The following is a 24,652-nucleotide window of genomic DNA, read 5'->3' as shown; positions in this document are numbered from 1 at the left end:
TAAAAATGATCAGATATTACTAATTCATATTTTCTCCATAAATATGGGATGTGGGGATGCCTGTCAATGACTTAACCTCCTGGCACCAGGGATTGGTGGCCGCTCAGGTGGCCGCTCAGGTGGCCGCTCAGGGAAGAATCACAGTGCTATTGTTTCATCGTCCAAAACCACCATTTTGACGTGACCGTCACTTGTTCTCTCAATGCTGTTCCCAACCAATCAGATTCCTTACACTTCGCGTTTTTACTATTTTTGAGGGAATGCAGTAAAATGATACCGAAGGGCACATCCCACAGAAGCACTTAACACTAAGTGCAATGTGGGAAACTCTCGCATTTCGCCCAGACACCCCATTTGAAGGGACTTCCCCAGAGCACAGCATCCCTTTCTGTGACTTAAAGCACTCACTGCTGCAGGAGGCAGCTAGGCAAATACTGTCTTCTCTGCATCTTGTCTGACAAGCAGAGGAGAAAGCACATTTTAGAAAATTTTATTATAATATGTCTTTAATTCTGAAATAAAATCGCCATATCCTGCAACAGAAAGGGAATTGTTTTCTTCATTGGTTTGCCTGTTTACTCTGAATGGGGGGAACATGAGAACTAAATCTAGATCTTATGGTCCCTCGGGTAAATGGAACTCGCTGGTTTCAGTTCTCAACTGGGCTCTAAGGCCAGCTCATAAATTACATCCCACCATTGAGTTTACAGTGAGACTCCAGTACTGACCGTCTACCTAGACAAGCATTTTTTTTTAAGTTTAGACTTTTCTAAGGAATAAATAAAATTAAAAATGAACAAAAATAGTTATTGAAATCTTACTCCAGCTGATTTATAGTAATTATATATAAGGTAAAGATGTACAAAAATTAATTAAGTTGATTTTGAAATAGCATATGATCTATATCTCGGCTTGATTTGAAAAATAATTTAATGACTTAAGTTTTATATTCGTAGTATAGCTGAAATTAGATCAACTTAAAAAGGAAATTTAAAGAAACAAATTAAAAATTAATTTGGTAAGAATAACTCTTCCTTTCTATAAACAGAGCTCGAAGTTGTATCTTGTAATTACATGATTTTTTCATTTAATTGTGTGTGAGTGTGGAGGGTACTGAGAGTCTGTCATATGTTTTATAGCTCCACAGAGACAGAAATTCAAAATTCCAAGTGCACAGACTGAGATATGGTATATGCATATGCATCATACGATTACCTAAGAGAATTGACACAGGCACGCTATCACACAGGTCTCATATCCATGGTGGCATGAGAAGATTTCCAGAAAAGCAACAACTCTTAGAACCAAGGTTACTACGCTGTGACCTTCAGGCATATCCTGCTCCTGACGGATAGTTTACATACATAGACCCATCTCCCCGATTAGCGCTGATACCAGGCTTTGGCCAGTGCCGTTCTCCCCTGTCTCGGCGAGACTGGATAGTTTGCATTCTGCACGGAAGTGTCGACACACTGTCCTTCTTGCTTCCGTGTTTTGTTTATGTCACATGGAACAGAGCTGTGTGGGTTCATGCACACGGTAACACATAAAATTCCTTTGTATGACCAAATATTTTATTATATGTTTATCACATCTATAAGATACAGGATACTTTAATTTCTTGGTGGGCATGTAGCTGTTTTCAGTTTTTAAAAAGATATGGACAATTCTGAACCTAAAGAATAGCTGGTCATGGTCTCTATCAATCCCTGCTTACTCTCACTGGTCAGCTCCTGCTTAATCCACTGACTTTTTATTTGTTTGTTTGTTTGTTTGTTTTCTGCTTTACAAAAGAAAATCCTGATCACATGTCTAATTAAATATGTGGATAAATTAAAAATAGAAGATTTTACCTCTTATGGCTTATTGCATTGAGGAAAAGTGAATTCATATGAATTCTTTCTAAATATTTAATAGTTGAAATGGAAGCAGAGATGCCAGATAAAAATATAATAAAATATAGTCATCAATGCTTTGTTCTCTAGAGTACAGTTTTTGAAAGGATTAAATACATACACATCAAAGTAAGACCACCCTGAAGCTAAGAGCTGTATCAAAAAATTCCCCTGCTTTGTTATGTCCCTTATGTTCTAAAGTAAGACAATGAATCTGGTGATTTGAGTGGTTTGTTTGCTTTGTGCAATAAAGCAAAGAAAAAGAAATACAAAATATTTATAATCATGTTTCATAGAAAAACAAAATCAGAACCAATTTTGAAGTTGTTTTTGGCATAGCTTATTTTCTAAAATAAAATATTAATATATGCTAAGTAAATTTAAAATATACAGACATCAACAAATTGATTCACATCTGTATTGAAGTCTGACATCTGTCCTTCACTGTGTGTATACAATGAATCTGATTTACCAATGGAGTCGTATCTGCATGTGTCTATACAGCCTGCTCCTTTATGCGTTATGAATAGAATGGCTACTGATCCTTACAGTTGCTCCATCATTCCCTCTTACTGATCGGTGAGGTTCCTGATGTACAAGTCAATACAATAAGATTATACAGTCGGATCCCTAAGAGTGGGGATCAGAGTGGGGAAAGGGAGACTCTCTTAGACATTCTGCAGAATGGTTTTGAATGTATGAACAAGTAAATAGCAAAATGTTTAATAAAATATTCTACAAAGATGAAGTTATGTGCTCTGTCCAGATCTCAGTATTCACTAGAAATAAGTCTTTCCCTGTGTGCCATACAGGCCAAGGCATGGGCTCTTCTGGGCTTGGTAGAGAAAGAGACCCTTGAATCCTAGGTGACCCTTACGAGGTGCACAGCCTAAGAAGAGGAGTCATATGGTGGCTTTTAAATGAAAATTAATTGACATAAAATCTCTTCTTTCTTAGAGTAGTTTAGAACAACATTTTAAGCAGAGATCAACAGACTCGGGATATAAAAGCGAAAACATTAGAACCAAATTTTTACTCAATAGTTTTTCAAATTCAGTGGGAAAATTATGTTCTCAGCATGTGTTTATTGAATACCTACTCTGCTTGGTGAGATTGGGCTATTTTAATGAATTAGCCACAGAAGACTTCTAGCAAGGTTACAAAAACACGCATAAATAATCACGATTCAAAGTGCGAGTTGTTCTTTCTGTCAGAGGGATTAGGAACATTTCTGAAACATATAGAGAAGAAAAACATCTCTAATGTTGCATCAAGGAAAGCTTTAAAGAGGAAATGTCATTTAATCAGGCCTTGAATAATGGCTTGTTTGAGGACATGCATTGATTAGAGAAAAGACATAAAGAATGTGCTCTATAAAGTCAATAGGTTATATAAAGCTTTATGGGAAAACACAGTGGAAAATAAAAATGCATTTCTGGAATTTTACAGTGTGCCGTGAAGACGAGGCTATTATATTATATGAACTTTGCAGAGTTTTCACTTAGGAGGTGATGCTGACGATCTTCTAGAAATAATGCCTTATATTAATACAGAATCAAGAGAGTCCATATAATCCTTTTTATTTAGTGAGATTAATAAGAGCATCCTAAGAGATAGATCCTGAGGAAGAGAACAGTGCAGCAGCTGGGAAATGTTGTGAAGACTGAGTTCTTCAGACCTCTGCCCAGTGACAATGTGGGAAGTCAGTTATTCTAGATAGCATGAGCTAATTCTGTAGTGTTTTATAATACATAAATAAGGGGAATATGATTTTTCTTTAAAAAAACACTTAGTTGAATTGTTCTGAATGAGCTATGGTAAGAAAAAGTTGGAATTTTCCTAAGTACACTTATTTTTAGTGCTGAGGCAGCTCCGTATACATCCTGAAAACGCTGTTAATGCTGTTTTGATAGGATCAGTGCTTTTTGAGACAGAGCCAAAGGAAAAACTCTTTTATTCACGGAAAAAAATGTATTTTTTCATCGCAAGGCCATTTTCAATTAACTCAGTGTGATTTCTTATAATAATATACATAAGGAGTCTACAGGGAAAATAATGTTATTTCTTTTACATACTCAGAGACACGTCCCTTTAAAGGCAGGTGTTTTTAAATGAAAGTCACAGTGAGTAGAAATCATCCTAAGAAGACTGCTCAAGAGGGGACAAAGGCCAACAGCTGGGAAGCGGGAGCCTTGCCAGGAAACACATTCTAAAAGAAGAGAGTTCTTAAGAGGACATTTCACAGGTTGACTTCCATAATTTGAAGACCAGTTTGGCCCTGGTCTAACTGGATAGATTGCCTCTTGTGTGACAGTCTTTGAACTGCAACCTTAGCTTTGTTCCTGATTCTGAACTCAAGATTCACACAGGAAGATTTTCTTCAGTGTCTTCTACCCTGAAGATGGATGGCCTTTCCAGAATCCAGAACCATGTCTCTCTGCCTCTCTGTGCCTCTGTCTCTGTCTCCCTCCCTCCCTCCCCCCCCCTCTCTCTCTCACACACACACACACATCTATATCCCTTTTATTCTTTCATCAACTTCTCTTCATCTCCTCTTTCCCCACTTTCTCTCTTGCCCTCTTCTGATAAATTATATAGGCATATATGTATGCATGTGTATATACTTCATTGAAATTATATTCAATCTTGATTAGAATACTTGACCAGAAGGTGCAGGCTGTTTGTGAGTCTCCTGAGTTTCTTGGGTTGTACACACCTCTGAGCCTACTATAGAGACAGATATCAAATAAAATCTTATTATATAATCTGTTATCTGTCTTTATCTGAGCTAAGTATTGCAGCTCTTCCTGGGGTAAAATTATTATTTTATGCAATATCATCATTAAAATTAGTTTAAACAAAAATAAATTAATATACTATTAAACATGCCTTTTCTACACACACACACACACACAGCCTAAAGAAAGTTGCTCAAGCTTTAATTTAAAAGATGAGAATGAGGGAGACACACAGAAAAATGAATCGATAAATTCCTACATGAAACGTAGCTTCAATAAACAACAGAAAGGGATGTTTTGGGGTTCCATCAAATAAGTTCCTGTTAAGTGTCCATTAGCACTTCGATATGAGTATTCACCAGGAAGCAGGTAATGTGCAGTAGAAAGTAGAAACTTAGAAGGAATCCAAGATGAGATGAGGGACGAGATCAGAGTGGTCCACAGCCTAGGTGACCTAGGTGACAACAGCTTTAGGGATGACACTGTATTAACCGCCTTTCCTGTTGACGGACACTACAAAGTAATCTCACACTAGCTCAGAACGGAGTATAATAAAGGGTTCTTTATTTAGGGGTAGACTCACAGATCACAGTCCTCTGCACGAGTGGGGAACATGAAACAAATCCAGTGGGTGGGGAGGGAGGGAGGGAGAGAGAGAGAGAGAGAGAGAGAGAGAGAGAGAGAGAGAGAGAGAGAGAACATTCAAGCTTTACATCTACACTTATAGTACAAGAGACCATGCTCAAGTGAGCTGGTATTGGCTATTGGCTGAAATAGTTCCCACAACACATTTAAATTCTTTTTAAAGATGGATACTTTTATGTATGATCATGTGTGTGGATATCCCTGTGTGTGACTAAGTGCACATGTATGTAGGTGCCTGTGGAAGCCCCTGATGCTGGCGCTGGGAACCAAGCACCCATGCTCCAGCAGAGCACCCACTAGGTGCTTTTAACCCTACAATAGCTCTCCTGCTGCTGTGCTAACTTTATTATTTCATTTATTTATTTCAATTTTATTTTACATTCCAACCACAGTTCTCCCTCCCACCCCTCTTCCTGTCCCCTCTTACCCCCCCCCCCCCAGCCCTATCTCCCAGTAAGGGCTCCCATGGGAAGTCAACAAAGCCTGGCATATATATTAAGTTAAGGAAGGACCAAGCGCCTCCCCTCTGCATTAAAGCTGATCATGGCATTCCACCATAGGGAATGGGCTCCAACATGCTAGCTCATGTACCAGGAATAGATCCTGGTCCTACTACCAGGGTCCCCTCAGATAGTTCAAGCTTCACCACTGTTTCCCACATATGGAGGCCTTAGTTCAGTTCCATGGAGACTCCACAGCTATTGATGTAGAGTTCATGAGTTTCCATGACCTTGGTTCAACTGTCTCTGCAGATTTCTCCATCATGATCTTGACATCCATTGCTCATATATTTCCTCTTCCTTCCTTTTAATTGGATTCCTGGAGCTCAAACTTGTCTCCCCCTATAATTAGATTAGTGAACACCCCAACTATCATCATAGAGCCTTCATCTAGTAACTGATGGATACAGATGTGTTACCTTCTTAATGTGCATCTAAGAGAAAATTTTCATCTGGTTATATTCCTCTAGTGATCAGATAAAAGGATAAGGGAGTCCAAAGTAAAAAAATGGTGAGTCCATCTTGATAGTATTTAATTTCAGAGGATGTTACAGAAATGAGAGAGTAGGGTCCTAAACAGGGATAAATGTAATCAAATCTTAATAGTCTCTTGATATAAAACTATATTCTTAAACTCACATTTCTTGAGAACTACCATAAACAGGCAGCTAAATGAATCTGCTCAGGCTTAACAAATAACTGTCTTGCAAAATACAGATTTCATTTTTAACTTGGCAAAGCAATTTTACAGCTGTCAATGAATAACACAGGAAAATCTCAGCAACAAAAGAGCCATTACATAGCATAAAGAAATTCCAGAGGGATAATAGAGGGCTTACATGGGGGTAGGGGAGAAATAATGATTTTCTGTACATTTAAATACATATTTAGATTTCTCAGCCACATTTTTGTCAGCGTAAATGAAAAGACTGGTTCGAAAATCCCAGTAAAGGCTTTATATATGTTCTTACTATTAGAAAATAAGTAATGTTAAATTACTTTGCTGTTGCCCTCAATGAACTACGCCAAAAGAGCCAATTCACAATCCTGTCTAATCATCTAAATTTATAGAAAATAACATTTTCCAAGATTATGTGCATATTTGATTATTATCATCATTAAATCACAATCATTTTGTGAAGAGATGCTCCAAGTTTTTCGTTATCACATGAAGAACTTTAGAACACAACTATTAATACTGTTGACTGTCGCCGTATTATGAAGGTTCAATGTCTGACTTAAATGCTCCCTAATTTTAGTTTTGTGGCCTAGAACTCTACCTTCAGCTCTCATCTGCAAAACAAAGGTTCAAATCACACAACAATAGACAGGATTCACCAACAATGAGGTAGGGAAAGCTGCTTCCCTGTTAGCCATCCCATCCCCCACACACTGAAAGCTGCTCATTTGTTCCCTTCTTTCATTGCACTTGGATAGTTTTAGAAATCAATCCATGTCACTAGGGACCACAAGGGTGAAAGCCAGTTTATGAAGTTCCATTGCCAGTGATGTTCAGTGACAGCCGAAACATAAAAAAAATAAAAATAAAACAACAACAACAACACCAAAAAGCATACTTTAGAGATGAACTACTGGAAATGTGGGAAGAAATTAGGTATGAGTTCATTATTTTATTTTTAAATTCTATGGGTTATGTTTAGCTAATTGATGACCAAAATGACTGGGCAAGTCACCCCAAGGTCTGTTTATTTAATTGACCTATTTCAGACATCAGTCAATAATTCTGAATACTCTCTAATTAAGACCCAGCTGCCTATCCATGTGTTAAGTGGAGAGATGTACATTTCTCATCAATGTCTCTGGCGTTTATAATCCTCAAAGGTAGGCAAGGACTCAGGTCTCCATTTCTTAACCTCAGTGAAAACCTAGTTCTTTATGACATAGCAATCTCTTCACCAATAATATTAAAATACCCAACTATACCCATGACACAAATATGTGCAAGGTTATAAATTTCACAGAAATGAGGATGGTCAAGGCAGTGGGGTAAGTAAGCCACCTTAAACCACTGCCCAAATCAGAGAAAAACAAATAAAAATGAATTTCAAAATTAGACTGATTTTACATCAATCAACAACTGGGAGAGACAGGAAATTCTGAAGAAATCATAACAGGACATGGACAGTCTGTCCTTTGCTGTAGTTCTGCAAACACTGCATCGTAGTTGCTGTCACACGGTCATGTTTTGGAGCCTAAGTGTGTGCATACAGACATACCATTTGCAGACAGTGCTCAAGACTGTGTTTACGTACTCAATAACTCATCAGATTGTAACTAGGACTGTTTCATGTAAATTTATTTTACAGCTAGTGAAATCTCTGTCCAAACTTCCCTCTCTGTTAGCGGTAGGGAAACTGGTTCTGTTTAAAGACAATCACTTCTTGAATTATTTTAGATTATGTTTCCTTGTATGGCAACAACCTTGTGTGTATAAACGACGATGACCTATTCTAAAAAATTACAAATAATCCTGTCTTTAACTCCCTGGTGTCAGGTTGCATCTAATTGTCAACACAGAGTATTTCTACGAAACATCCTGGAGGGAATCAGAAATATTTAGGCAACTATATTTGTTGATGTTAGAAAGCGCACAATAATGAGCTAAGATAAGAAAACAAAAAATTTCAAGTATCTCCTGTAAGAATCAAGGTCATTTGCTTTAAAGAAATGTTATTCCTGAAACATAGCTCTGTTTAGGCTTCCTAATGTATGCTAAATACCATGACAACAATAAGCTGGGTGATATTACCTGCATTCCATAAGATGCTAAAATTAAGTTGGTTTTATAGTGGAAATAACACAAAATCCCTAATGTTGAGAATCTAACATCTGACTGCTCAAATAGTAAAGATTAAAATTTTGGTAGTCTTTTGGAAGTCATTTATATATATGTGTGTGTGTGTGTGTGTGTGTGTACATATGAATGTGTGTGAGTATGTGTATGTATAACTTACATATGTCATATATATGTGACATATATATTATATATATGACTCATACATATCATTTTTGTGTTCATAGTATTAAAATATTAATTTAAGAAAACAGGCTTTCTGCATAAGTAGCTAGGACTGAAGTATTTTACGGGGAGGCATTTTCAAATGTGTTCCAATTTTATTCTCTTAGTCTATTTGGAAATGGGAGGTCTGCTTTTTGATTACTGGTATAACAATAAATCTCAACTTTTTTTAGATGATCTTACCCACTCCAAGAAGACTGCATTCATATATGTTTTCTTTGCACATTAACAGAATTGCCGACCTCTGTGGCACATGCCCCAGAAGTCTGAGTGAGCCTGACACTGTTAAACCTATCTTCCCAAATAATCCCACAGGAGCACGGATAAAATCACTTCAGATGCTGCTCAGACCGTCAGCAGTCTGAGGCAGCCCGGTCCTTCCTGCCACCCACTCACACTCCTTATTGTCCTTTAGAACTGGCTTCAGCACCCTAATAGGACATTGGGAGTCTCACAGTGATTAGGAGTTAGGGAACACTTACAATGGCATGACGAGTCCTGTGTCAGCCCACAGCAAATGTTGTGCTCTGTATCCTGCAACCTGTGTCGCACAAGGAAAGAAAGAAATAGACAATCAGCCTTAATACACTGCAAGACGAGATGATTAATAAAAGAGAAAGTGGATCCATTTTCTGTTGTTGTTGTTCTGATGTAAGAGTTTTCAGCACACATTCAATAACAGCTTACTATTTTCTTCCTTCTAAACTCTGCAGTAGGAATTGAAGGGCAAATACAAATAAAAGAGAAGGCCAGGCTCAGGAAGGAGACTGTGTTGCCTACTTGAAGAGACTGGGAAGATGAGGTAAAATATAGATGAAAGTTAACTTGTGGTTTTATACCAGTTAAAATTTTGGCAGATTGAAGCCAGTAAGTGCTGATAAGAGTAACTCCTAAGTACAAGGTAGAATTGAAGGACATAATTTTATGTGTTTGTTTGTTTGTTTTTGTTTTTTTGAGTCAGGTGGGTTTTTTGTTGTTGTTTTGTTTTGTTTTGTTTTGCTTCTTGCCTAGCCATGGCTGTCTTGGAATTCGTTTGGTAGCCCAGGCTAGCCTAGACCTCAAAGAGATTTGTTTGCCTCTGCCTTGAGAGGGTTTAGATTAAAGGTTTATGCCACACTGTTGGGCACAAAGGACATACTTTGAAAGAGCCAGCCAGGTGGCTCTGTTGGCAAAGTTGTTTTATTACAAATGTGATGACCTGAGTAACCCATGTGGTGAAATGAGAGAAGCAACTCCTGCGTTGTTTCTCTCTGATGTCCACACAAATACACATGCATGGAAGTTTAAACACACACACACACACACATACACACATATATACACATACACACAGACACATATACTTACACACACATACACACATACACATACATACACACATACACACTTCTACGCATATACACATACACACATCCATCCATACACACACCATGCACACATACATACACATACATACATACACACACACACATACACACTATAACTTTAAAAGACAGAAAAGTAATAGGTACTCTTTCTGACATTTCTGGCAGTTCGTCAGCTCCAGCTGCACCAGGTTCTTGATTCCTAGCTTAGCAATCGATACTACAGGAGGAAAACTTAGTGACTTAACTTGGACTCTATTCCTGGACAGAACAAGCCTATTGCTATTCAACTCACACCCAATCTGGTGAAATATCCATCACACAGCCACTCCCTTCTTGTTGGTAGAAAGGGGGATAAATATTAAAACTTCAAGCACTGAGAGTCTACAATGCTTGTTCTTACAGACTAAGACATCGAGAAATAGCTAAACAAACTACAACAGACTTAAAGTCTGGTCTCCATTGGAACAAACTGTGAAATTAATGGGGATGCAATGGTCGATCTTCATTGCCCACTGGATTTAGAACCACATCTCTGGCATGTCTCATGCCTATGAATACATTCACAAAAGAATTCGCTGAGTATGGAAAAGCCACAATGAACAGTGGTGGCATCACTCCACCAGCTGAGGTCCGGGGCTGACCAGAAAAGTGAGAACAGAGCAAGCCAAGCACCTCTCTCTGCTGATGACACACATGTGACTTGGTACCTCACCCTGCTGCTGCTGGACCTCCCTCCTGATGAGGGACTGTGCCCAAATGTTCCCCCATTAAGTTGCTTCCCAATGGGTATTTAAATATTATAACTGTAATTCTTGCTTTATAACTGTTTTGTTATATGTAATTCTACTATGTTAAAGTTAAAGCCTTCTTTTTTATTTAAACAGAAAAGGGGAGGCAATGTGGGATTCCCCTCTGTATGCTGTGAATACTATTGGTTAAGAAAGAAACTGTCTTGAACATGCTCAAGGAAGAGAGGTAGGCAGAGAAAACTAAACTGAATTCTGGGAGAAAGACAGAGGAGTTAGAGAGAAGTCATGTAGCCTCACCAGAAACAGACACTAGAACTTTAGCTGATAAGCCGCAACCATGTGGCGATACACAGATTAATGGAGATGGGTAAAATTAAAATATAAGTTTTAGCCAATAAGAAGTTAGAGCTAATGGGCCAAGCAGTGTTTTAAATAATATAGTTTCTGTGTGATTATTTTGGGTCTGAGCTTCCGGGCATCTGGGAAACAAATAAGCATCCCTATTACAATGAGGATTAGCTTGTGTTCAGTCAGGATTGTCAGAGAGAGACCTAGTTCCTCATGTCTGCAGAGTTCTTACACAAAACTTCCCTGAACTGATAGAATACCCTCTTATGGAACCTCATGCTCGCTAACTCCTGCTTCCCACACCTTAATTGTTTTAATTGTTGACTGTGTGTAACATCTTCTGGAAATGACCAGCAAAGGTGCTTAATCAGATACTATTAAGTGTCTAGTGAGTCTATTGGCATCCTGATTCAAATGTCAGGTCTGCATGTAGGTAGTTCTCATCAGTCTATTAGAGATCAATGAGCTCCTCTCACCTGGAACTTCATGACTTTTCCCAGTGAATCTAGTACCTTCAAGATACTGCCCATAAGGCTGAGGGCAGTTTTCTTTAACTGTTTCCTCTAAACAATTTCTTAATCCAACCAGTTTTCTCATTTTATAGATTGAACAATTAAAGTCAACCTGAGAAGCAACAATTGACACAAGAGTTAAAAATAAATAGGAGACAGTCACCCTTGTTCTTCTCAGTTGCACTTGTATGTGTACCAGGAACAGAGACATAAAGAAATGGGAAGGAATACTATATGGAAGACAGAAAGGGAGGGAATCCTGGCTCTAATGATTTTGCCCTTAAGGTTGGGAAAATGGCTCAGTACAGCCAGCGGTGCCACACAAGAACAAGGGCCAGAGTTCAAGGTCCAAAACCCAAATAAGAGCCAGGCATAGTGGTTTGCTAGAGACAGAAGGGACTCTGAGGCCACTGCCAGCCAATGCATCTGAGCCAATGCAGCCAGTGAGAGAACTGTTCCCAACATGAGGTGTGGAGGGACTATGGAAAACATCTGACACCACTCTCCAACCTAAACAACCACACAGATGTGCACCTGTACCATGCACTGATGTGCATACACAAACACACAAATAAAAATAGTAAGTAGGTTAACCCCATTTTGCCCTTACATCTCACTAAAAGGAATAACAAGCCAAAGGAAGTCTGACACATCATCTTAGGTACGCTGGATTTTATCACAGTGGTTTTCAATAATTCTGAATAATTCAGAATTCTGAGCTGAAACACTGTTTTCTCTGTATTTGATATAAACAGCCATGCAAAAGGAAGCTTGAATAATGAATTCGTTGAACGTAAATTATTGAGAACACGTGGATGAACATAATGGCATTTTTCTTATTTCCCTTAAGTGATGGTAGAAGCAGCTAAGCCTTCCAGACCATTCAAAAAAAAAGGAGTAATGAAAATATGTAAAACAAGCTGGAAATTCATGCAGGATAAATGCTTGGAAAACATCAGGCAGAGTGCTCTGCTCTGGTTGTTGGCGCTGCAGTCGACCACAGAAAGTTGTGGCCTTGCTCTTCATATTATAGTCTCCCTAGTCGGTGTGGGCAAGAATGACTGAGTCTCCACTATAAAGAGTAAAGTAAAGGTGACAAATGGGACTCTGTGCAGCTGCCTGCTCTGGATTGAAGCGTTCCAAATCTCAAGCGACTTGAGAAGCTCATGAAACTTGCAACACCTACCAGGCCCCTGCCGCAGGTTGTGAGGGTTGCGAGCAATAGCTAGAGTAAAGAAAGAGACTCTGAGGATATCACTTGTGCAAGCCTCTGAGGAAGCTACAGGGCTACCTGGAGCCTTAGGCATCAGAGTTGCAAACCATATAAATTTAATTGCATTTCTGTCTAACTTCCAAATAAGCTTGTCAGAGGGAAGTATAGCTGGTAAATATATTTTCCATATGCAAAAAAAAATTAGAATCACTTAAAGACTCAATGTTGTTCTCCTCTTCTTGGTTCAGTCAGGTAAAATTCGCTCAGCAGATCTCAGCACTAATTATAGTAATTTAGCTTCTCTCATCTAAGTAGGTTTCTGAGGAACTTTAATCAAAGGAGAGTGAAGCTGTACAAATACTTTGATTTTACTGTTTGTATCTTTCTCCAGTTCTCCAATCTATTCCCATTTGCTTTAGTTCCAGGATGGCCGGGTTTTAAGCACTGGTATGAACGTTCATTATCAGTCTAAATCAAAAGGGGATTACTCTACAGTAATAAATGCCACGAGGAGCCAGCTGTCCCCAGGAGAAATTTTCCCAGTGTGGAACTAATGAAACTAGAATTTCTCATCAGGTGAAGCTGCACGGAATGGAAGAAAGGGTGGCACAGATTACAAAGCTCTGATTTAGGATAGAGAACTTTTTATAACAGTCACATAAGAGAACTGAAAAGTATAAGCTTGATATGCTACACGCGTGCTGGTGCACACAGACAGGTACACACATCACTGGTTTAAACTAATCGTGAGCAGTAGCACACGGCACCACAGCACACAGCCTGCGGCAGGAGCTGCCCCTTTTCTTTCACTAATTTCTGCCCTTAGGTCAAGCTGATCAGCTCCACCAAAGGAAACCTTCTCTAGGTGCAGAGATGTCATGAGCCTTCAACCACTGTGCCCTTCATACACCCGCAGTGACTCAGAACTGGAAAGCGAGAACAATTGCCTCATAGGCTTCACTTTGAGTTAGAACAATAGCGTTGGGTGCACAAAACTCATGAGCTTCTAACAGGTGCAAATACAGAAGCCACACTCCTCGGGTGCCTGATCCCTTCACGAGAATGATCGACATATTCCTGGCTGGTTCTTTTGCAGAGATTTGGTTCAGGTCAAATATTTTGCATATTTTCCATGAAGAACCTTCTCCCAAATGTTACCTTGTAAAGGCTCTAAAAGATAATGAAGTTAGTGGATTTGCAGGATTCAGAACACATGTCAGGGGAGTCAAGGGTACAGAACTTCTCATTTTTACCTCTTTCCTTAAATGATAAATGAGCGGAACAGGCCTTTTTATGTACTTTGTAATTAGACTTTAACAATCTACTAGTAACTGAATACAAATTTGTAAGACTAGAAATTTCACCATATATTACTATACGCATAAAGGCCTTTGAAATAAACCTTAGAATGTTATTTATCTTCCATGGCTAAAGAATAATTGCTTATAGCAAATTTTAATTTGTCAACTAGTGTGAAATTCACATACAAGTTTAATTATCTGTCGTGCTTAAGAAAATAAAAACCTGAGATAGCCCTGACCTAGAAAACAACCTTGTTTGTTTCAATGGAGAAAATTTCTAATAATTCAATAAATATTGGAAAATAGTTGATAAGGCTTTTCAACATACACTTTAGTTTTAGTATTTAATGGAACTTATAGAAGATATAATTGGAAAAAATCTAACATAACTTCTAAAAATGTAAATATATAGTGAGAGACATGAGTCATATAAAACATGACATATAATCAACCTATCTTTATCAAAGCCTATAATAAAATGAACACAAAGGTGCCTAAATGACTCAAAATGTGCTGCACTCCTTCCTCTTCCCGTGAGAAGTCCCCGGCCTGAGCTGAGCTTCTTTCTGAAAGGTGGTCTGGTTTCCCCCTGCTCCTTGCTATATTCCAGTCTTAACTTTTAAAAGTTCCTTATTTACCAAACCAGGCAAGAAGATTTCTCTCTACCCTAGATTATTGCTATCAGTTTAGTAAACACCATGTCTAAAAGCCCCTTGGGGGAAGGAAGGACTTAATGGCTTAGGTCCCAGTCCACCTTGAAGGGAAGTTAGATATGGAACTAAGGAGCAACCTGGAGGCAGAAACAGAAGACAAGGCCATGGAGGATGGTGCTTACTGATATGCTTTCTTTAGTTTGCTCATCTACCTTTCTTATACGAAGCCCAGGACCACCTATCTGGTACTGGTACTGTCCACAGTCAGCTGGGCATCCCTGGGTCAATCATTACTCAAGAAAATGCCCACAGACCTGCCCATTCTTTCTGTAGACTCTGTAGCGCTGTGTTTATGCTTAATTTTTAACATCTGTCACTGGGTTTTCTTGGCACCTTCTGGGTACATTTCCCCCTGGTTATTTGATGGATTGTTCAGGTCATGGATAACATCTCAGTAAATATTAGCTGAATGGAATTCCAAATATTGTGCACACATTAGAAAGAAAGTATTATCTCTAACTTCACAGCCACACAAGATGGCTAATGAACGGTGGTGTTTGGTGAACACTTTCCAATAAGTTTGCTTTTATCTGAAATTGCTAAAAGGAACACAAATCTCTAGGGACAATTTTATTTTCATCCCTAAAATCCAGATACAAACACGCACAGTGTTGTTTCCTTTTACCTCTCAATTAATCATTAATTAAATGGGATGCTTAATACCATGTCTAAACTACCAGCTGTCAACTTTCTAATATCAAGATGGCTAGGAGTTCTTTGGGCACTGCCTTTTACTGTGGCGATTCCAGCACTCAGAACAATGCCTAGCCAGTTGGTATTCCAGGTTAGAACATATTTAACTTTTTCCAGTAATGACCAATCTTTACCAAAGAAATTTTACCAAAGAATATGTACGGAACCATGCACATATACAATTCAAACATTAGCTGAGAAATAGTGAACCATAAAGAATTTTATTTTCAAACAAGTATTTGGTGTGAATGTGTATAATATAAAACTGCACTGATTATTAAACATGGAAACAAAGCTGCATATTAATGAGATAAATGTACTTGTTTATTTTTACATGAAGAATTAAGTCTTGCTGAATGATTGATATTTGGGTATTCAGCATCCTCAACATTTTTCAGAGTTTATTGATATTTTACTTTGTAATCAGCAGTGCAATGAGCATTACTTTGTGTAATGCATAGTACAAAACAGCAAAAGTTTCTTTAGGTTCATGTTAGAAACTCTTGGTAACCCTATCCTCTTACAAAGATTTTTTTTTTATTCAAAACTATAGTTAACTACTCAAAAAGCAATCTTGGACTAAAATATTCTAGCATAATATAGTCCAAAACTATCCCTAATTGCTGTGAAATGGCAGGAGGAAAATATTAAACATTCTTGTTTCCCGTAATTGAAGCCTTACACTTGTGTAAGAGGGGGAAACTTTGTATGAGCAATGAAAACGCCGTGCTTCATAGTGCACAACACACTGGAGTCAGATCCACAGTGCATCAGGCACCCACTGCTGGGTGAAGTAACATGCTCAATGCAATGTGCAAGTCGCATGACAGAAGATGGCTTTGGTGGGGTCCTAGAGTGAGCACCAGGGAAGTGCATCCAGATGGGGAGACTACTCATTCAATTTCCGGCCACCCAGACCCAAATAATCACACAGAAACTATATTAATTACAACACTGTTTGGCTAGTTAGTTTTCACATATTGAATTAACCAATTTCTATTAATCTGTGTATCACCATGAGGCTATGACCTACTGGTAGGGTTCCAATGTCTATCTCTTTCAACAGCTACATGGTGTGTCTCTGACTCAGCCTACTCTCTCTATATATATTTCTGTTCTGATTTTCTGCCTGGCTTTACTCTGCTAAGTCATTGGCCTAAACAGCTAGTATTCATTAGCCAATAAAAGCAACACCTATCCAGAAGGACATCCCACCTCACCCAGAAAATCTGCTTCAGTGTGGCTTTGAATATGAAATAAATGCTGATGGTTTCACAATCAGAAACTTATATCTTTACAACCCCCATCTCTAATTTCACATTTCACAGCTAAAAAGCCAGGCACTGGTCCTCTATTCTAACATTTCTTATCATTCTTTGAAGACAGATGTTAACTGGTTCCCTTTCTTTTGGGCTAGCCAGCAGCCTGTTTCTCTTTCGTATACATCCTCAACTCATTCTATTTCAATCTTCTTAAGGCTCAGTCGTCAATAAACACAGCTCTCCTGCCATTAACCTGGCACACCTGAGCAGGTAAACATGACTACAGAATGCACTCATGTTAAATGCACTTCCGACCACTGGGCATACCGAAGTGGGTCAATCTACTCAATTATTCTTCAAGGATACTCTACCTTCATGTTTCACCAAATTTCACCTTTGTTCCTCTTCAAACTTGCAAGATTATTTGTATACCTAACCACACCTATTGCATGCCCTGTTTAAATTCAAGAGTGTCTGCATACCTATTCAAGTATATGCTATAAGAAAGATGGCTCCAGGAACATCACATGTGAGAATCTAGCACTTGAGTCAGATAATCACATGCTTAAAAGTTCTAAAAAACAGAAGTAGTTGTTTGATTAGCAAAATAACACAAGACTTTAGAAGAAAAGTTATAAGGTCTTGGGTTCAAACTGTAATATAGTATTTTACTAATGACCTTTGTCATCTTTTCTAAATTTTCACATCCCACATGGTTACTTCTATGAGCAGAAGTCATCATATTTATGCTAGAGATCACTCTCAAAACATTACTGAAGTGGCATCAAGCACCCATGAGAGTTAATATGAATGCCTACATCTTATACAGAGAAAGCGTTAATGACACACGTTCCCTAGCAGTGAACCCATCCAACAAAAGGCAAATAGACATAAGCAGAGAAGCATTTGCTACAATTACATTTCCATAGTCATCTCAATTAGAATTCTTAGGTTTTTGTTGGTAACTATACTCTTCCTGGCCAACTGAAACATTGGTATGAATTAAAATTGGGGTCACTTCATCATGGATCCCTAATCAATTATAATATGATATCATGTGTTATGCAGATCCATGCATTTTTTTTTTTTTTTTTTTTTGGTTTTTCGAGACAGGGTTTCTCTGCAGCTTTAGAGCCTGTCCTGGAGCTAGCTCTTGTAGACCAGGCTGGTCTTGAACTCACAGAGATCCGCCTGCCTCTGCCTCCCGAGTGCTGGGATTAAAGGCGTGCGCCACCACCGCCCAGCCCATGCATATGTTATATAATTATTATATTAAGTTTTATATATCTCTTTATCATTCTGATGACTAGACATTTACAACATAGATCAGAAACAACAGAGTGATGTCCTTTCGTGCCAATTTGCCCTGTCATTTGAAGAGGAACACACCAGATGACAGGGAACATGAGGAAGGCAAATAAAGTAATCCTACACTATCTCCAAATAGGGTATAATAAGGGGATTTTTATTTAAAGGGGAACTCACAGATCACAATGGGGAACAGGATCCAGGTGTGAGAGCAGGGAGAGAGAGAGAAAGAGCAGCAGGCATATGCATATGCAAAGTCATATGCAAAGTCATGCCCACCCTGGTCCAACCTCTCAAAGGCCATTGGTTGAAGGAGGTTCCTCATCATTTTCCATTTTTTTCTTAATAAGAGAATTTCAATTCCAATACATACACACACACACACACACACATAAAACAGATATCAAGTATAAAAATTAGAATCACAACCAGCACAAACATTATGAAACAAAAACATATGCTAATGTTTTAATAATTATTTTTATTTTAAGGAGTCTAAGTCTTGTATTATACATGGCTGGACTAAGTCATAAGAGAAGGTAACTATGATTATCTAGTCTTTAACCCCGTTGAAGGCCTGAAAAGAGAGATAGGATTACTTGAGTAGGCAGGAAATGCAATCAAGCAGCTTCCAAAATGTGTAGTAAATGACAGAAACAACTGGCTAAAGTCTCATTTGCAATGTTGGAGCAACCAACTTTGGCTAAGGCCTAGAGTAACTGACGGACCATTTTTAGATGCAGGAAAAGATTTTAAAACTGTCCTACCCTGTCTTGGCAAGGTTTAGCAGTCTTTTTGCTTGTATCCTGCTTGACCAGTCTGTACACTGTTCATTTTGTCAGTGGTCGATGCATGGGCAGTTCCTTTCCCAAAGGCCAGTTTTGCCAAGAAGAAAACAAGGTACAAGTGGAGTATCTTTGGTGCTCAACATTTGGGGGGGGGGGAATAGATCAATGCTGCCAGGAGCAACTGTGTCTCACATCAACAGCATCCTAAGTTATTTAAATGCCACGTTTTAACGTTCATTGGCATGGTTGAAGATTAGCTATTTATACAGAATACAATCTCTATGTATTTAGAAAACCTGATTAGTCTAACTATAAGTATGACAAACATAAATGATTATTGACCTATAATACTTAATATCTGTATAACTTAAAGACTAAGACTTCATAGTGGAATATTAAACAATCTTTAAACAACTGTGCACCAAATGAGGACAATGACCTCAAAATGTAAACAATATATAAATATCTTAATCAGGGATTAATGCAATATGATGAATACATCCTAAAATTGTATCAATATACAAAAAAATCTTAAACAGAGGTTAAAACATGCATGTGTACAATATGACAAAATAACTTTGCATCGGTATACAAATCTTGAAAACAGAAATAGGAACATATTTAATATAACAGATATAATTTAAATTTGTATCAATATACAAGAATTTATACCACTGTAAATTATCTATAATAGCTCACAAGTATTTACTCTATTACTCACTATTATTATTATTAGTGTGGTACGTTCACACTAATCTTCCTATTATCCCATTTAATTTGGTTAGAGGAGGTTCCCCATCAGTCATTGCCTATCTCCCTACCATAGGCCACTCTACTCTAGTATTGACTAGTGTTTGTTTTACTGGTTTTGCCTAATTATACATCCACATGGCTGAGAAAGTATCTTATTCCTACCATTTCAGCTCATAGTTACTAAGATTAGCCACTTCAACCGTGACATGGATAAAGGGTAGACACAAAGATATTCCCCATATGACCTAAAAAGCTGGTAACTGAGGTGTGCTGTCAGTGTGGAGAACCGGAAGTACTCATCAACACCTGGAGCCCTGGTGTTACCACATAGTGACAGGAAACTTTAAAAGACAGCATAAATCTCCCAAGCTGTTATTTCTCCAAACTAGAGATTTATTTCTTCCTCAAATTATAGCCTCTAGTCTTGCTTAATTTTCATTGTCCTAATAATTCATCATGTAGCATCATCTTGAACTGACAAGGGGGAAGCAGAAAGGACCCTTGGCTAATGTTCAACAAACTCATATCTGAAGGAAGAATTTATTCAGAGTAAATTTTAATAAAATGCAAGTACAGATTGCTAGATAACATTGCAATGCATCTATATACAGATAATCAAAAAAGCTGCTTCATCAGATAAAATCTGATATTATTTATTATTAATATTTAATGTTCCAATTTCAGATAATTTACCACCAGTAAAAAGTCTCTGATTGAAGCTGACCTCAATGCTTCTCTTAGTACAGTAAGAGCATAAATAAATATATAACTGAAAATGCAAAATATGTCTAATTTTATCGACAGATGCTGAAAGTTGAAGACTCATCATGATGAATAACGCTACTTAAGTGAACATAGCACGTCGCTGTTCAGTCTCAGTACTGACTGCCAGATGGGGCAGGGCAAAGAAGGATGAACAAGGAAAGTGTGGGGCGCTAATTTACATACAGCTTCTACTAATACGTCTTTCTGTAGCTCCAATAAGTAAGCAAAGAAAGAAGTCTGAAATCAAGAAGGAAAAACAGAAACAGGAAGCTAACATCCTGCTCTTCGACATCTTTCAGACTGTCTAATGATGCCATGGTTCAGAGATGAGAGTGAAGTCATATCTCCCCAATCAACACTTGGTTATATGATCATACACAGACTATGAAAGCTGTGCGTTTGTTGTTCTAATTGATGGTAAATATAAGGAAAATATATGTGCTTTGTTTCCATTTATCTAGTGTAAAAAGTGCAAATTTAAATAATTTCAGATGTCAGGAAGAAACTATGCCCATATAACCCACAACAGCAGAAAAATTTGTGCCAGGTGAGGCCCTATCACCTGTAAAGGTGCCACCACTAAAGCATATATTCAGCCCCTCCATTTATGAATCTCCTCATTCTTAAGACCTCTGGGGCTCAGCCTGCAATATTCAGTTCTGTGCACTTATCTGACTTTAGACTGAACCGGACATTCAGGATCAGATGTTGCTGGCAAAGATCAAGTAGTGTCCATGGCGATGCTTATCATTTTTTTGACTTTCCTTGTAATTAGGTGAATATTAAGGAGCTGAATTAAAGGTGGAATTGCCAAATCATACTGAAACATACGCACAAGGCACAGTCACCCAGTGCCAATAGAGAATGAACTGGAGTAGAATAGACATGTTTGGGGGAAGAAAAACAATGTCCACAATGGGATATTAGATGAGAGAAGCAGGACCAACTAGCCAGGGAATCCTAGAATGTAAATGCGTAAACAAACCAAAGAAATAGACTGTTATTAAAATACTTAATCAAAATTTTAACGTTATTTCACAAAGAATTTTAGAAAATAAAGTCTTTCTGTTTCTCTTTACACTTTTTTATATTGATTATTTTGCAGAGTGGAGAGTATGTTTACTCGGCTGGTATGGAAGTCAGAGGACAATCTGCAGGACAACATCAGTTCTGTCTGTTTCTATTTCCAATGCGAGTCTGAGAGATTGAACTAGGGTCCTTGAGGCAACCAACATCCCACATTTCAATGTTTAGTGTCTTTTTGAAACAAAGAGTAATCAAGTTCCAGCCCTGGAAATCTCTCATGCTATTTCCATTAAAAAAAAAACAAAACAAACAAACAAAAAAAAACAATGTCTCATTGAAAGCAAACTATCTGCTGCCCTGTCTCTCTGCTGTGTGAGCTTTGCCACCAACAAGGACTGGCATGGGTTATTAAACTGCTTCTTCGTATGTTGGATGCGTTTTGTATATTGTATAATCAAATATTCTAAGAACTGCTATTCTGTTCATAATTTCTTACTGTATTTTCTTATTGTTTTTATAATTACATCAGCAAATCTTAGAGGGTAGCTGTCCATAATACACAGGATTTTTAAAAACCAGCCACACTGAACAGGAAGTAAAAGTTATCCAGAAATGAGCTCAGAACAAAGATGAGAATTAATTCTCAGCTGAGGTTCTACTCCCATCTGAGTAGCCAAAGAAATGCTCCTTACAGACTCCAGAAGAGGGAATGACTTAATGTCTCTCCTTCCATCCAATTCACACTTCGTGTGCATTATTTCATATTGATACTCTACCCCATCAGCTTTACTTCCCAAACTTCTACAGGAATGCTGACTCATACACATTAAGGAGGCTGTATTTATACCTTGGTACTCAATACTCTCAGGTTGCTTTAGATCAGAGTGCACAAAGAACAAAATCTCATGTTCCAGTTACAACACCTCTCCAAAAGGCCAGGACACATCATTCAGACAGAAAATCTAAAAGTCTGGCATGTTAAAGGCTTTATCCACAGCTACACAAACAGGTTCCTTTTCAAATTTTGTTAGGAATTTTCCAAAGAAAAAGATACTCTTTAAAATCAAAATTTATAAGCAAACATCAATACATTTCCTAATATCTCTCCTGGACAGGATGCGTTTAAGCTTTCAAATACAGTCAAGAAAAGTGGCTAAAGAAAGTAAATGGAAAGAAGTGATATACACAAAGTAGATCAACTAAAGTGACTTCATTGGGTATTTAGAGCATGGGACATAATATGATTACATTAATGACATAAGAGTTCATATGTGATAGAGTTTAGCATGAAATATCCTCATAGGCTCATACTTTAAAGACATGAACACCAGTTGATGAGCAACTGGAGAAATTGTGTGGAACCTTTAAAAGACAGTCCCTTAGGCAAAGAGAATTTCTAGTTTTATAGCCCGTTCCTACCTTGTCTAAAGAGATATGAGCCAGCAGCCCCACATTCCTGCTGCCTCAGGCTGCACTTACCACCGTACCTCAAATATGCCTCCAAACCTGGATGAAAATAGACAGTTTTCACTTATGTTGCTTTTTGTCAAATCCTTGGCTACAGAAGCACACACACAAACAAGAAAAATAAACCCAATGAACACTACAGTAATGTAAATGGATGCTCAGATAAATAAATACATGACAACTTGATACTCATTTCTTAAGAACAGCTTCAAAGCATGTGAAGAGAATTCACAAGGAAGTAGAATAGACTCCCCCCCCCCCTCCATTCTGCAGTTTGGACTTCACAAACTGACTTCCCTTCCCTATGAAAGGGGCACAAAAATGTTCACAGTAGAGAAACCAGAGGTTGTCAAGGTGAACATCAGCAATGGACCTATAGTTTCTTATTTTCCTAAACAGTTGTTAATAATAATTTTCAAGAACTAGAAATTTGCATTACACCGTGAAGTGAGTTGTATAGGTATAATACCTTGAATAAGATTAGAAATGCATGTACAGTATGTTTTATCAAAATTAATCTCAAATTTGTATCAGTAGACAAAATTTGTACACGATATACAAAAGTCCAACCCAATGCAAAACATTTAAAACTAGTGGCTACTTTCTAAAAGTAGACTCAATGATTTACCTTTCTGTCTTATCATATCTATATACTCCTTTTATTTTCACAGTAGATTCAACAAACTACTCTCTTAGCTATCACCTTTTCCCCCTTTTTATCCCCCCTTTTTTCAAAACAGAAACCTTGAATCTAATTTCCTTTGTTTAGCTTTTTTCCTGACCAATATCCATAACAACTTGTAACCAACACACTAAACAAAAACAAACATGTATAATCCCTTTTTTGAGAATGAGGACATAGTTTTCTAGGCTACTTCCTGATGACTGGGGCCTCTGATAATCTTATGAGTACCTAAAGAAAATTTAGGATTGTGGTCAAGTCCTAACTGGAGTATTCTGTGAGGCAGGGTCATCTTAGCCAGCCATCTTAAAGCTGTTCTGGATGGAGAACTCAGAGGAAACGGCAACAGAGGGGCTCTGAAACATTGGGTTATCCTGGTCATCTATTCTCATTGGAGATTTTTCAGGGATTCTTCCTCAATCACACCTTATTTTTCTTAAGCTAGAATGAATCCACAGTCTCTCATTTCCTTTGGAAACAAAAACAAAACCTCTTCTCCAAAGTAGCATATCTTTTGACTTAAATTTTGAAGTCAAGGATTTTTAAAATATATAGGTTTGCTTAATCAGCAGCATTTATAATCAAATGTGTTTAGCAGCTTCTGCTTCTTCCTCTACCATCAAACAATTCAAAGACAGCACAATAACATACAACATCCATATTCTCTGTATATTTTGCATCTTAATATGGAAGCTAAGCCAAGGTGGATGGGAGCTGGGAACACTAGGTTTTTATTCCCCTAAAACCCAGGTGGCTAGATTTGGGTTCACCTGTGTCCTGTGCCAGCAGCTTAAAAGCCTCAGGCAAATGACTTTTTCATGAATTCATACACCAAAAGTTGGGCACCAAAATGAAGCATGATTATTAAAAACTCAGGGATAGAAATT

This window comes from Arvicola amphibius, chromosome 14, assembly GCF_903992535.2.
Source record: "Arvicola amphibius chromosome 14, mArvAmp1.2, whole genome shotgun sequence".
Classification (NCBI taxonomy): domain Eukaryota; kingdom Metazoa; phylum Chordata; class Mammalia; order Rodentia; family Cricetidae; genus Arvicola; species Arvicola amphibius.
Note: the sequence above shows the minus strand (reverse complement) of the source record.